Below are 14,100 nucleotides of genomic sequence, written 5' to 3' on the forward strand. Positions count from 1 at the left end.
GAGTTGTAGTTACACAACAGCTGAAGGTACACTTTTCCATAGAAAAAATGTGCCTCCAGCTGTTGCAAAACTATAAGTCCCAGCATGCCCATAAGGGCATGCTGGGAGTTGTGGTGGTCTGCCTCCTGCTGTTGCATAACTACAGCTCCCAGCATGCCCTTTTTGCATGCTGGGAGCTGTTGCTAAGCAACAGCAGGAGGCTGTCACTCACCTTCAACTATCCAGCCGCATCAGGTCAGTTTCTCGTCGTCGCTGCTGCTCCTGGGGCCCCGATCCCAGCATTCACGCCGGGGATCGGGGTCCCCAGCTCCCGGTGTGCACGTCCCGCACCCGCTCACATCCTCTGGAAGAGGGGCGGAGCGGGTTGCGGGAGTGACACCCGCAGCAGGCGCCCTGATTGGTCGGCCGGGAAACCGGCGGACGAATCAGGGCGATCGTGAGGTTGCACCAGTGCCACCTCACCCCTGCTGGCTATGGCCCCGATCAGCCAGTAATTCCGGGTCATCGGGTCACTGGAGAGCCGATTGACCCGGAATCCGCCGCAGATCGCTGGACTGAATTGTCCAGCGATCTGCGGCCATCGCCGACATGGGGGGACATAATGACCCCCCTGGGCGATATGCCGGGATGCCTGCTGAACGATTTCAGCAGCGGTGGGGGGGCCGGGAATGGACAGGACGTACTCAAACATCCTGAGTCCTTAAGGACTCGGAAAAGGGGCCGTTTGAGTACGTCCTGCGTCCTTAAGGGGTTAAAGTTGTTGTTATGCAATCACTACACCTCACTACACCTTGCCGGGGTGGGATTATGAGGACTGCAGTATCCTTGACTCCCATATGTCCAGGGGCGGCCTCCAGTATCTAATCCTCTGGAAAGGCTATGGAGCAGAGGAACGGTCCTGGGTTCCAGCTACAGATGTACGCACTCCTGCCTTTCTCTGTGTCTTTCATGCTTAAAGGGGTACTCCGGTGGAAAACTATTTTTTTTAAATCAACTGGTGCCAAAAAGTTTAACAGATTTGTAAATTACTTCTATTTAAAAATCTTAATCCTTCCAGCACTTATCGGCCTCTGTATGCTACAGAGGAAGTTCTTTTCATTTTGAATTTCTTTTCTGTCTGAAACAGTGCTCTGTATACTGCTGCTATCTCTATGGGATCAGGATATATAGTAGTTATACACCTCCCCTCCAGCTCAGTCTGTATACTACTGCTGCTATCTCTATGTTATCAGGATATAAAGTAGTTATATACCTCCCCTCCAGCTTTATCTGTATACTGCTGCTGCTATCTCTATGGGATCGGGATATATAGTAGCTATACACCTCCCCTCCAGCTCTATATGTATACTGCTGCTATATCCATGGGATCAGGATACATAGCAGTTATACACCTCTCCTCCAGCTCTATCTGTATACTGCTGCTGTTATCTCTATGGGATCAGGATATATAGTAGATATATGCCTCCTCTCCAGCTCTATCTATATACTGCTGCTGTTATCTCTATGGGATCAGGATATATGGTAGTTATACACCTCCCCCTCCAGCTCTATCTGTATACTGCTGCTGCTATCTCTGTGGGATCAGGATATATAGTAGATATATGCCTCCTCTCCAGCTCTATCTGTATACTGCTGCTGTTATCTCTATGGGATCAGGATATATAGTAGATATATGCCTCCTCTCCAGCTCTATCTATATACTGCTGCTGTTATCTCTATGGGATCAGGATACATAGCAGTTATACACCTCTCCTCCAGCTGTATCTGTATACTGCTGTTATCTCTATGGGATCAGGATATATAGTAGATATATGCCTCCTCTCCAGCTCTATCTATATACTGCTGCTGTTATCTCTATGGGATCAGGATATATGGTAGTTATACACCTTCCCTAAGGCTGTGTCCATACATTGTATATTTGCCATGATTTTCCAAATTTGGCTATTGCCATAGTTGCGCAAATTGCAGAAAAACCATGTAACCATGGAAACGTGTGAACGAATCTGAAGACTTAAAATCTACAGAAAACAACTAAATTGTAAATATAGATAAAGTTTTGCCTCAATACTGCAATATTTTTCAAAAAAACCCTCACCTTGAATAAGAAAGTGCCCTGATAAGTTCCATAAGGTATGGGGGGGGGGGGGGGCCGGGGTGGTTCTCCCTCGGCTTTCACCTCTTTTCTGTCCTCCGCACTCTTGTCTCTTCCTTTTAACCCTTTCCTCTTCTGTCTTTCTCCTTCCTTTCTTCCCCCATGATCAGACATTTTATCCTTTGGATAGTAGATAAGATGTCTGTGGGTGGAGTACCCCTTTAAGGTTCCCGGTTTAGGTTGTATTGTGTCTGTAGTCAGTGACTGTGTTATGCAGCTGTCCTCACTCTGTATACATCATGCTGTGCTGAATGGGATTTTGTCATAGACTTCCATGGTCTGTACTTACACTGTTTGCTTTTTGTTGTCATTGTTTAAAAAAAGTAGTAAAGTGTAACGAAAACTATGCAAATTAGATATCGCTGTGATTATATGGACCGGACTTATATTTTAATGCACATTTAATACAATGTAAGATCCGTCCCACAGAAAACAAGCTCTAAAATGCAGTGTATATGGGAAAATAAGAGAGTTATGGCTATGAGGAGCGGAGGAAAAAATGAAAACACAATTTCCTGGGTTGTTAAGGGGTTAAAGGGGTATTCCAGGATTTTTTTTCCTATGCTACAGGGGCTGTAAAGTTAGTGTAGTCCATAATATAGTGTCTGTACCTGTGTGTGACGGTTTTCTCACAATTCTTCTGTGATTTTCTCCCCAATATTTATTTTCACCAGCATACAAAATGACTGTTGTCTCAGATTTTTCCCAGGTTGCAATGCGGCCGAGACCTGACATCACTAGTTAGCTGATGACAGGGAGCCTGTATGCTTCAATGGGTGGAGCGATCGCTTGGTGGGAGAGAGATCAATCTACAACTAATGCAACAGCTGGAGGCACCCTGATTGAAAACCACAGGCCTTTGGAATGGATGCAGCTCATTTATGTTTCAATGGGTGGGGTGGGTGATGTGTGGGAGGGAGGAAAATGGAATTATGGGATTTGTAGGCAAAGAAGGAAACTCAAACAGGAAATACCAGTTCACAAAAAGCCACAGTGTTATGGTAATCTCACAACATACCCATTTAGCCCCAAGACAAGCGCAGATCCTTCCTAAGCATGTCCATTACTGCCTGCCAGGTACGTACTAAATAACCTTATGGTGGAGAACCCCTTTAATACTGATAATAAAATCTGTATTATTCTCTGCAGATTCTTGTACCAGGAGATCAGAGGAGAATCTTATATCTTCAGATTATAAAGCAGATGATGATATCACACAAGATACATATGAAGAACATTCCATTATCCCAGATACACCCTCAGCCCTTCACAGCCAAGATCTGTCATCTCATCCTTATATACAGGTCCTGTCTTCTCAGTCATCACAGGATGTTCAGCAAAAAAACGGTCACAGAAGGGGTGTTGGACCTAAACGAGCTCATACAGGAAAGAAACCATATTCATGCTCAGAATGTGGGAAATGTTTTAGTTTTAAATCAGGTCTTGTTACACATCAAAGAACTCACACAGGAGAGAAGCCATTTTCATGTTCAGAATGTGGGAAATGTTTTAATCAGAAATCAATTCTTGTTGTACATAAAAGAACTCACACAGGAGAGAAGCCCTTTTCATGTTCAGAATGTGGGAAATGTTTTACTTTTCAATCAAGTTTTGTTAAACATCAAAGAACTCATACAGGAGAGAAGCCATTTTCATGTTTAGAATGTGGAAAATGTTTTGCTCAGAAATCAGATCTTGTTAAACATCAAAGAACTCACACAGGGAAGAAGCCATTTTCATGTTCAAAATGTGGGAAATGTTTTACTCAGAAACCACATCTTGTTGTACATCAAATAACTCACACAGGAGAGAAGCCATTTTCATGTTCAAAATGTGGGAAATGTTTTACACAGAAGTCAAGTCTTCATCAGCATCAAAGAAAAGAACTCACACAGGGGAGAAGTCAATTCAGAGGAATAATTGATGCAGATAACACATCTATATATTAACCATGTACATAGGATAGTTGACACATACATACTTATATATATTTATATAATATATGCTTCATCTCCAAACTTGTTATCAATTTTTAAGAAGTTCTCTATATTATATGATTTATTATTCTTATATTCATCTCCGCACACTGGACTTATAATAAATGTAATATTGTCCCTGACGTTGTATATAGGGAATGTAACGCGTCAGTGTTGTCCCCGCCCCCTTCTCATTATGATTATAGAGACTTTAATTCAAGGCATCAGACAGGATCCGCGCGTCTCCCTTGAAGATCGTCTCTTCTGAACATAAGACGCTGCAGATACTTTTATTTATCACAAACCCTAGACCAGCGTTTCCCGTCTTGACGTCTATTTTCGGTCTCAGATCATAAAATCCATTTTTCTATATGAGAAGTCGTCAATATGTCAGCGTCCCCCGGGTTCAGTAAACATCGGTGTAATTCTTTTCCTTTTCTTTGTCCTCCCCGGGGTATAAAATCCCTAGAGATCTGATCACATCTGGTACAAGATCTCTTTACTTCACACTTTGCGCCATTATTACACGGATTGAAGACCCAGTTACACGCTCGTAAATTCCCATATATGTCGTGGATTGGAAGGAAAAAGGTTCTTTATTTATTCTTTTACATAAACAATTGCATAACAAATACAAAGTAATAAAGTTTACCTCTTCAAGAAGTTGCTCAAAATTCTAACAATGTTTCTCATATTTAAAGGAGTACTCCGGCGCGCACTTTTTTCCTTTTATCCCGTCCGGGCTGCAAAATAAAAGAAAACGCACTTTCTCTTACCTGCCAACGCGCCCCTGGTGCTCCGGTACACTCCGGTACAGGTGTTCGGTCCCCGGGCTGTATTCTTCTTACTTCCTGTTAGCCCGGCACGTCACACGGAGCTTCAGCCTATCACCGGCCGCAGCGATGTCCCGCCTCGGGGCCATTATGTGACATTTTTTAGCTCAGTGTAAAGACGTGAATCCATTGTTCCTCACTAAAAGTCTTATCTAAATCCTGTTCCCACTTCTTACAGCAAAATCAAAACCGAAAGACCAGGGAGTCAGGAGTTTGTCTGGCGCAGAGAGGAACCATCAGGCAGCCAAGTAAAATCAATGGATTTATTAGATGCAACGCGTTTCGCTGCGCATGCGCAGCGAAACGCGTTGCATCTAATAAATCCATTGATTTTACTTGGCTGCCTGATGGTTCCTCTCTGCGCCAGACAAACTCCTGACTCCCTGGTCTTTCGGTTTTGATTTTACTCTTACCCAGGAGGGCTGCAGTGGACCTTCTTCTTTACTTCTTCTGCACTTTACCTTGTTGTGTGTGGGCGCACAACCAACTTTGGTAAGCGGCTTGGGAATTACCGTCCCCTACCCCCACCAACAAGATCTACTGATCCCGCACATGAGGCGCCTTCCTCCCTTTCTCTACTTCTTACAGCAATCAGGGAGTCCAGGATTAGGTAACAAGGTATTAGAAGCTTTTCATACTCCCTTAGTAGATAAACATGGGGTAAAATGACTATATAATGACTTGGATCTGAAAAGTGACATGTTTAGAGATGAGACATAGGGGGAGATTTATCATGGCTTTTAGAGCATGTTTTTGTCTATGTTTTGGCGCAATTCAGGCACAAGCAGCATATTTTGAGACTTTTCTGCGCCTTTTGATATAGACAGTTTTACTCTTTTTGCCGACCCGTAGAACTTTTTCTTTCTGACCCTGCAGTGGTCACGTATTTATCATTTGCGACTTATGTCAAAAGTCGCTATTTTGTGCGTAAAGGTAAATTTTTAGGCGCAAAGCTAGACCACTTACCAGTAGGTGTGAGAATCACTTCTACCTTCCACAATTCAACCTTTAACCCCTTCCCACAGAATCCCGTCTATAGATGGTGAATTGCGCAGGTCCTTCACGCATTCTGCTGTCTATAGACAGCATTCAGTTAACCCCGCGATGCGCGACATCGCACGGGTTAACTGACAGAGGTGCCGCTGTTACCAGCCCGATGGCCGATAACTTATACCGATATTCTGGTATAAGTTTTAGGCTATTTCTCCCCCCTCCCCCCTCAGAAGCCGCTGCAGATCAATGATTTAAAGCTGGCGCTTTAAATCAATGAACTGCAGGGGCTTTAGTGGGGCCAGAGACCGCCGACGCCGCCCGATTCTCTCCCCCTGCCTGTCCTGGGGTCCTCCCAAGTCCAACCGCCGCCGCTGCCCCATTGCCTCCCCCATCCCGGGTTTTATAATTACCTGTTCCCGGGGTCCGCGCTACTTCTGGCTCCAGCGGTGTCCTGAGCTGTCACTGTGCGCACTGACGGTGACGTCGCGTTGAGGACATCACTCGTCATTGCGCAGTGCACAGGACGCCGCAGGAGCCAGAACATGGCCCAGCAGATGTCCCCAATCTGGTCCCCAATCTGTTCTCCTCCAGTTGTTGCAAAACTACAACTCCCAGCATGCCCCTCGGCTGTCTGGGCATGCTGGGAGTTGTAGTTTTGCAACAACTGGAGGCACACTGTCTGGGAAACATCATCTGTTTTCCAACTCCCAACCCATGTGCCTCCAGCTGTTGCAAAACTATAACTCCCAGCATGCACTGACAGACCATGCATGCTGGGAGTTTTAGTTTTGCAACAGCTGGAGGCACATGGGTTGAGTTATGTAACAAACTCTGTTTTGCAACCAGTGTGCCCCAGGTGATTCATAACTACAACCCCCAGCATGCATTGACAGCCAAAGGGCATGCTGAAAGTTATAGTAGTGAGCCTCCAGCTGTTGCATAACTACAAGTCTCAGCATGCCCTTCTGTCACTGCATGCTGAGAATTGTAGTTTTGCAACAGCTGGAGGTTTGCCCGGCTATGCGCTGACAAGTAATTGCCAGTCCATGGCCAGTATTTGTCGGCACTTTCGCATACCAACGCTCACCCCGTGGCGTACCCCTATAGGTACATGTACGTTGGAACCCAGGCCTCTGGTTGTTGGTCTGACTCTTTTTTTAGAAAAGGCGTTTAGACAGGAGAGCTGCACCTTATCCATCATTACACTGCGCATTATTGATGAATAAGGGGAACGCTAGTCAAAGAATAGACAAAAAAATGGTGGAAATGTGATCTAACATAGACATTTCTTGATAAATCTCCCCCTATGTATAGTTTATGTTTCCATCATAAAATTGAGATGTTTTTACTTTTGGACGACATCAGAGGCTTCAAAGTTCAGCAGCAATTTTTCATGAAATTTTCAAAATTAGAATTCTTCAGACACCAGTTCAGGTTTGAAGTGGATTTGAAGGGTCTTCATATTAGAAATACCCAACAAATGACCCCGTTATAAAAACTGCACCCCTCAAAGTATTCAAAATGACATTCAGAAAGTGTGTTAACCCTTTAGGTGTTTCACAGGAATAGCAGCAAAGTGAAGGAGAAAATTCTAAATCTTCTATTCTTACACTCGCATGTTCTTGTAGATCCAATTGTTCAATTTTTACAAGGGGTAAAAGGAGAGAAATCTTCCTAAAATGTGTAACCCAATTTCTCTCGAGTAAGCACATACCTCATATGTCTATGTAAAGTGTTCGGCGGGCGCAGTAGAGGGCTCAGAAGGGAAGGAGCGACAAGGGGATTTTGAAGAGCCAGTTTTGCTGAAATGGTTTTTGGGGGGCATGTCACATTTAGGAAGCCCCTATGGAGCCAGAACAGCAAAAAAAAAAAAAAACACATGGCATACTATTTTGGAAACTACACCCCTCAAGGCACATAACAAGGGGTACAGTGAGCCTTAGCAACCCACAGGTGTTTGATAAATGTTCATTAAAATGGAATTTGAAAAGGAAAAATTTGATTTTTTACACTAAAATGCTGGGGTTACCCCAAATTTTTCACAAGTGGTAATAGGAAAAAATGTCCCCCACAATTTGTAAATACATTTCTTTGATTTCTTTGGAGTAAGGACATACCTCATATTTGGATGTTAGCAGATCAGCGGGTGCACACCAGGTCTCAGAACAGCAGGAGCGCCATTCGGCTTATGGAGAATTTTGTCAGGGGCCTTGAGCGTTTACAGAGCTACCATGGAGCCAGAGCAGTGGGACCCCCTCTTTAAGTGCCATCATTTTGGAAACTACACCCCTCAGGGAACGTAACAAGGGGTACAGTGAGTATTTACACTTCACTGGTGTTTTGAATAGTGGGCCGTAAAATGACAAAATAGGTTTTTTTTTCCAAAAATGCTGGTGTTACCCCAAATTTTTCATTTGCACAAGGAGCAATAAGAGAAAATGCCCCTAAATGTTGTAACCCCCATTGCTTCCGAGTATGGAAATACCCCATATGTGGGTGTCATAGAGGCTCAAGAGTCATAGAGCTAGGTTTGCATTTGAGGCCTATGGTATATCAGTAGCTGACGGTTACATATATTCAGAGGAAAATAACAAAAAGGAAACACCCACATGTGACCCCATTACAGACAATACACCCCCTGGGGAAGATGTATAGGGGGGAACTGGACGGGTGTTCCCTAAATTTATTTTCCAGGAATGGATGAAGTGTACTATGGGGGGGGAATGAAAATTATAATTTTACTACTGATGTGCCAATTATATTCCCAGAATGATGACCCAGAGTATAGCCAAAAGTAAAAATGATGCCCGCCCCAAACCCTATGCTCTGAATCATCATTCTGGGAATGTGATGTGTGTGGCCGTCCCTATTCTGTTACCTCAAATTTGCACCCCGCTCAGGTGGAGAGAGAGTGCTGCACATTTGAAGCAACAACAAAAAAAAAAGACCCCAATGCTAGTGACTCGGTGACGCATGACCCATTTTTGCAAAAAATACCCCCAGAGGTCTGATCAGTTTTTTTTTTAATGAGATTTTTTTTTTATGGGCAATTTAGTGGTTTATGGGGTTAAAATTTGGAATGTTCTCTGGACTTGGCACATTTGGGTCAAATTATGGAAAATTAAAATGAAAAGGGAAAATGTAGTGCTCCATGGAAGTGTGATACTCCCTGAAGCATTCCTTAATGCAGAGGCCCGGATGATCGGGCAAGTGTCACATTGAGTGGTGGAGTCCTTCCGTATCCCCGTCTTGTCCTTCCGTATCCCCCTTCTGTCCTTCCGTATCCCCCTCTTGTCCTTCTGTATCCCCCTCTTGTCCTTCCGTATCCCCCTCTTGTCCTTCCGTATCCTCCTCTTGTCCTTCCGTATCCTCCTCTTGTCCTTCCGTATCCCCCTCTTGTCCTTCCGTATCCCCCTCTTGTCCTTCCGTATCCCTCTCTTGTCCTTCCGTATCCTCCTCTTGTCCTTCCGTATCCCCCTCCTGTCCTTCCGTATCCCCCTCTTGTCCTTCCGTATCCCCATCTTGTCCTTCCGTATCCCCCTCCTGTCCTTCCGTATCCCCCCTCTTGTCCTTCCGTATCCCCATCTTGTCCTTCCGTATCCCCCTCCTGTCCTTCCGTATCCCCCTCTTGTCCTTCCGTATCCCCCTCCTGTCCTTCCGTATCCCCCCTCTTGTCCTTCCGTATCCCCATCTTGTCCTTCCGTATCCCCCTCCTGTCCTTCCGTATCCCCCTCTTGTCCTTCCGTATCCCCCTCTTGTCCTTCCGTATCCCCCTCTTGTGACACACTCTGCATTTTTCCTGGGATTGTCCCTTATTTCCAGTGTGGGGTACATCACCTGGAAAGTGTTGGCCTGGGATGATCCTGGCGCCTATATTCCAGTTCATCAGGAACTCCGGCCTGCTTTTCCCGGTCGCCTGACTTCTTCTTAGAACTGGAGGAATGTCCCTGTGTTGCCAGTGTACTGGGACAGTACAAAAGACTTATACATGGCCACCTGTACCATGTAGAGCGCAACTTTTTTGTACCATACACGTGTTTTCTGCAGGGAGTTCTATGACTTTAGGACTTGATCAGAGAGATCAACTCCCCCCCCCCCATATACTGATTGTCACATGGATTTTATCAGTGTTCTTGTAGCTATCTTACTCCCGGCCAAATCCGTATACAGAATCTATTTACCGAAGTATACCAAAGTAAATCAAACGGAGCCATTGTCAGTTTCAAATGCTTCTGTGTTCTGTGTGCTCGTCACTGAGCTTTATTTCAAATCGTTCAAGCTTATATTTCCTTTGTAATTAACATAAGTTCCCACCCCCCTACTATGCCTTTCCTGAACAGTTTGGCGGGCTTATTTCTTCTGATTCTCCACACGATGGGAGGGGTGAGACAGGAGACAGCAGATGTGGGAGTAGCATTGTCCTCGTGGCCAGCAGCTTCCTCTACACGATGGTGGGGGCAAGATGGGAGAGAGCAGATGGGGGAGAGGTGGACAAGTAACAGAAGCATGGCCTCATCCTAAATGGGCATTTTACATATACAGTACAGTAACCCCCCGACCTACGATGGCCCCGACATATGATAAAATCGACATACGATGGCCTCTCAGAGGCCATCGCATGTCGATGTCAGCATCGACATACGATGCTTTTATATGTCTGGGCCATCGCATTAACTGCTATCCGACAGCGCAAAATGCTTAAGCTGCTGTCGGATAGCAGTTTAAGCATCCCTGGCAGGTTCACTTACTTATTCCCGCTGCTCCGGGTCCACTTCGCAATCCTCCGGTGTCTTGCGCATCTTCTCCAGGGTCCGGGCCTTGCTTTCCGGCGTCGTTATTACGTCACTACGCACGCCGCGCCGGCGCAGCAGCGTAATAACGTCACCAGAAAGCGAGGCCCGGACCCTGCAAAAGATGCGCAAGACACCGGACAATCGCGAAGAAGACACCGGAGCAGCGGGACAGCATCGGGAGCCCCTGGAACAGCAGCGGGAGCGGTGAGGACCTGGTGCGGAGCGGCGGGGACAGGTAAGTACAGCTTCCTATACTTTACATTGCACGGATCCCTCAACATACGATGGATTCGACAAACGATGGGTTGTTTGGAACGAATTACCATCGTATGTTGAGGGACCACTGTATATACAATTTATATATACACACATATACATCTATCACAATTGTAGTCCAGAATACAATCGGGCTTGAGGGCTGGTGTTGTGGTACCTCGCAAAGGGACAGGTGAGCTGCCGTTACCATGAATTATGGTCAGCAAAAGGACATCCCTCTTATCCTTATACGTGACCAGTGACAGGTTTTCAGGGGTAAGTGCACGGGACTCACCCTTGGGGATAGGTGTCTGTACAAAATTTAGAGGGAGGCCTCTCTGTTTTTTCCGCACGGTCCCACAAGCGGACGTGGATCTGGCGATGAGGGATGTGAAGAGAGGGATGCTGGTATAAAAGTTGTCCACGTGCACGTGATAACCCTTATCCAGCAATGGGTGCATAAGGTCTCACACAAGCTTCCCGCTAACTCCCAGAGTGGGGGGGACATTCTGGGGGTTCAATACGGGAATCCTGTCCCTTATATACTCTAATCTTGAGAGTGTACCCTGAGGTACTCTCACAAAGTTTGTAGAGCTTCACACCATACCGCGCCTGCTTCGAGGGAATATACTGGCGGAAGATGAGCCTCCCCTTAAAACTGATGAGAGACTCATCTACCGAGAGCTCCCGTACGTACGTACGTACATACGTAGGCCTCCCAATATTTGGCCCCAAAGTGATCTATGACCGGCCTCACTTTGTAAAGCCGGTCATAGTCAGGATCACCTCAGGGGGGACATGCCGCAATATCAGTGTAATGCAGGCATTTCCGAATGGCCTCAAACCGTCCTTGTGCCATGGCCATAGCGTAGAGTGGGGTCTGGTAGAGGACGTCTATGTTTTTTTGACTAGGCCCATATGCAGCACGAGGCCCCAAAATGTCCTCAGTTCGGGTGCATTAATGGTGTACCATTCATTGGACCTGGCCAAAAGCGAATCAGGGTGGTGGGCAATGAACTGTTGGGTGTACAAGTTTGTTTGCTCCACCATTAGATTGACAAAGTCGTCACTGAAATAAAAACTAAAATAGTCTATTTCAGTGTATCCGGCCGTGTCAATCCGGATTCCTGAGTCACCAACAAACTCAGGAATCCGTGGCTGATATCCCTCTGGGGGTTTCCAGACAGGTTCACCAGTAGGGGGCTCCAGTATGCTTGTCTGGGGGGGGGGGGTCGGATTCCTATTACGAGCGGCATGGACACTCGTACAAGTGTCGGCCAATGGGTCACTATCAAAGGGGGAGTGGCCTCGCCTGGCGGCGTCTCCGCCTCCTTCTGGGGGGCTCATCATCAGTTCTAGATGACGAGCAAGTACACAGAAAAGTAGGATCTTCCTCGTCCTCACTGGCAGATTCGGAGTTGGAGGCAAGTAAAGCGTGTGCCTCCTCTGCCGAATATGCCCGGCGGGCCATCACCTTGAGGTGCGAAGGGAGGGCCTATGTGGGGGGGGGGGGGGGGGGGCGGGAGGTGTGTAGTGTATGTGTTTGGTGTAACCTATATATATAATGGTGTGTGATTATAAATCGCACACCGTTATAAGAAAAAAATAAAATGCTGTGGCCAAAAAAATAAATTACAAAGGGGGCCAAATTCAGCACCCTGAAGCCCTGTGGTGGACCCTTGAGGACCTATTAGGGGGTCGGGGTGAATTTTTTCACTTTTTTTTATTAACCTACCTGTCCCTGCACTGAAAATCACCCTGCACTTAAATCAATTCCTCAGCCCTGAGGGGCACAGATCTTCACAGAGGGGGGGGGGGGGGGGGGGGTCCCTGGCTTATTCTCTCAGCTCTGCCCACTGGCTGAGCTCGGTGGGCGAGCAGAGCTGAGAGAAGGGAACATTAACCCCTCCTCTCCCGGCTGCTATTGATCGTCCGACCAATAGCAGCGCTCCTGGGGAGGTGACCAGATCGCCACCTCACCCCAGCTACAGGAGGTGATTGGTGGTGTATAGTACTCCGCCGATCACATTCTAATTCCGGCTCATCAGGTCACACGTGACCCATATGACCAGAATCGCCACAGATGCGGGTTTGAATTCACCGGCGATCTGCAGCAATTGCGCTACATGGGTGGGTGTGGGGGTCTCAGAACCACCCTGGGCATTGTCATGGGATGCCTGCTGAATGATTTCAGGAGGCATCCCGGTCTGGTCCCTGAAATTACGGCATACAGGTACGCCCTGTGTCCTGGAGGGGTTAAATATTAAGATTTAAGAACCTTTCTCCTTCCAATCCACGACATATATGGGAATTTACGAGCGTGTAACTGGGTCTTCAATCCGTGTAATAATGGCGCAAAGTGTGAAGTAAAGAGATCTTGTACCAGATGTGATCAGATCTCTAGGGATTTTATACCCCGGGGAGGACAAAGAAAAGGAAAAGAATTACACCGATGTTTACTGAACCCGGGGGACGCTGACATATTGACGACTTCTCATATAGAAAAATGGATTTTATGATCTGAGACTGAAAATAGACGTCAAGACGGGAAACGCTGGTCTAGGGTTTGTGATAAATAAAAGTATCTGCAGCGTCTTATGTTCAGAAGAGATGATCTTCAAGGGAGACGCGCGGATCCTGTCTGATGCCTTGAATTAAAGTCTCTATAATCATAATGAGAAGGGGGCGGGGACAACACTGACACGTTACATTCCCTATATACAACGTCAGGGACAATATTACATTTATTATAAGTCCAGTGTGCGGAGATGAATATAAGAATAATAAATAATATAAGAAAGAAAACTTTTATTAACAATTGGTAACAAGTTTGGAGATGCAGTATATCAGGGGTCTCAAACTGGTGGCCCTCCAGATGTTGTATAACTCCCAGCATGCCAGGACATGCCCGGACAGCCGTTGGCTGCAGATAACCGTTGTCGGCCATGTTAAGGAATTTAACCAATTCCTTCAGGTACATTTGCTGTTCGAGGCCAAATTGGAAATGTTTTATCAATCAGGCCTGATAGATTGGAAGAAATGACACAGACTCGGATCTGTATACAGCGTCTTCTGACGTTTACTACATACAGCAGAAT

The 14,100-nt window shown here is 46.1% G+C and overlaps 1 protein-coding gene across 1 annotated transcript in view; it reads right to left on the reverse strand.

Moving 5' to 3' along the window:
* The window catches only part of LOC130298178 (oocyte zinc finger protein XlCOF7.1-like), a 78,844-nt gene that overhangs the window by 32,834 nt on the left and 31,910 nt on the right, over positions 1-14,100 (reverse strand). The gene's annotated exons all lie outside the window — the stretch shown is intronic.

Source organism: Hyla sarda, assembly GCF_029499605.1.
Source record: "Hyla sarda isolate aHylSar1 chromosome 1 unlocalized genomic scaffold, aHylSar1.hap1 SUPER_1_unloc_3, whole genome shotgun sequence".
Taxonomy (NCBI): Eukaryota; Metazoa; Chordata; class Amphibia; order Anura; family Hylidae; genus Hyla; species Hyla sarda.